Source organism: Ctenopharyngodon idella, chromosome 10 (assembly GCF_019924925.1).
Source record: "Ctenopharyngodon idella isolate HZGC_01 chromosome 10, HZGC01, whole genome shotgun sequence".
Taxonomy (NCBI): domain Eukaryota; kingdom Metazoa; phylum Chordata; class Actinopteri; order Cypriniformes; family Xenocyprididae; genus Ctenopharyngodon; species Ctenopharyngodon idella.
Window position 1 is genome coordinate 25949551 of NC_067229.1, and position 2241 is coordinate 25951791.

The window sequence follows — 2241 nt, forward strand, 5'->3', positions numbered from 1 at the left end:
GCTCTTGTTTCTGTTTCTCTCTTGTTGTCTTGTCTCAAGTCTTCTCTTGTGTCTTGTCTCGTGTTGGTTCCTGCCCTGCCCTGCCCTGCCCTGCATCCTGTTCCACCCTGGTCGTTGACTCTCCTGACCTGGCAGCTAGTCTGGTGCTATGTCAAGTCTCATCACCAACTGTGAAGCCTGGTTCCCTGAGCCACTGCCTTGTCTCCATCATTGGCCACAGGGGCATGTCTAGAGTGGTGGCACGGGGTGGCGCCGGCCACCCCTGGAATATGACTGCCCCCCCCCCCACAACAACATAATAGGGCTAGATTTACAGTCAACCTGACAATGCCCAACGCCACTGGATCAGAGTGCTGTCAATCACTCATTCGATCAGAGCACTGTCAATCTCTGTTTGATTTGCGAAGCGGAATCATAGTTCTGTGTTTTCAAACAGGAGGAGAGCGAGACACGAGAGCGATGTCCATAGATGTCTCTTAAGCTGTCACGATCTTTCTTGCTGCTCTGTGGCGTGACGTATCGCTGTACCGCTTCAGTTCACGCAGAGCGCACGTGAACCGGCCATCTCTTTCGGTTTACTAGTTACAACACGAAATAAACATGAATGAACATCCGAAGGTATGTTGAAAGATAAAGTACAACTTCTGTATCATGTCACATGTAATCGATCAATCAGTGTTTCAACTGCGTCAATAACAATAACAGCTGTGTAAAAATGTCACTGTAGGCTATTGCATATTCATTGTATTTGTACTTAACATGGTCTTCAATATTGAATGTATAAATTCATTTTATGACAGCCACCATTTAAATGTTTAGGCCTACATAAAAATGAGTAAAACATAATTATGTAATTAAAAATGAATTATAACATTATCCTTATGAGTAATTTATATGTAAGTAGCTTACAAATCAATTAATTGTAACCTTTAATATTATGATGATGTACCAACTAGTTCCTTGTATAGTTTACAGCATTAGTTGAGTTTTTTTTTTTTTGCCATGTACTGTACCTGACAGGCTCCAAATTAATCAATATTGAATCGAAGATAATCAAATCGAAAGCTTCTAAATCGAAATCTAATTCAATTGTGAAATTTGTGTCAATGCCCAGCCCTATAGTCAATAAATGTTTGTTTTTTTACTTGAAGCAAATGTTGTCTTTTCCATTTATTTTCCAAATAAAAATGACATCAAATAAGAGAACGAACAGAGCAACACTGGCATGCACCTGTGATTGGCTGGATGTTAGTTTACTCAAATCTAAGTAACCAACACAGGAGAACGTAGGCAGTAATGGTGGCGGTGTATTGGAAAAGTGCAGGGGACAGAATCACCTTTAAATAGAAGTGGGGGAACACTTCTGCTAAGCCCTTGCTCCAAACAAACTTATACAGATAGTTTGTTTCTGTATTGTTTCTATATAAAAATGTCGATACAATGTAGTTTACTCTGGCTCTTGTTTTAAATTATTTTGTTCCTTTATTATGTTTGGATGCAGCGGTTGGTCAGTGTGGTATTTGTCCCGCCCCTCCACTGTGATTGGGCAGCTGGGTAAAAATTGACAGTGTTGAGCGCTGCATTTTACCCAAAGTTGAACAATCTTAAATTCTCGGCGACCAGTACAAAATGCCAGTTGCTGCTGGCGTTTTAAAAACATGGTGCTCCAATTGGAAAAATTCACTAGCCTCGGGAAAAAATGCTTTGGTAAACACATGGTCTAAGAGAATAAAGAATCAATGGCAGGTTTTTGGTTTTCACAAATTTGAGCACCTAAAGATTGGATAGAGGCTGCAAGAGCAGCAGACTTCACCTGTGCATTTACTGCATTATGTTTTTATTTTATTTTATTTTTGAGCCATGGGTCACAACACTGTCCTGCAGAGTTTAGCTCAAAATCTAATCCAAAGACATCTGCATGTAATTTTCAAATATTCCTAAAGACTTTGGTTAGATTTTTCAAGTAGGGATGTAGCTAAAACTCTGCATATTCTTGTCATTTTCTCCCAAATCATTTGATTTAATTTCAGTTTTTCAATTGAAAATGTTTAAGGACATGTTCCTTATCATCCTATAGGATTTAGAGGTAATTATAGATATAGAAGTATAAAAGTACAAGTATATACATATAGAAAAGTATAGAAGTAGCTATTTTTCACTTTTTTTTTTTGTTTGTTTTAAACAGACTTAATCCACACATTTCCATAATCAGCATATTTGGATGTTCATACAAACAATAGA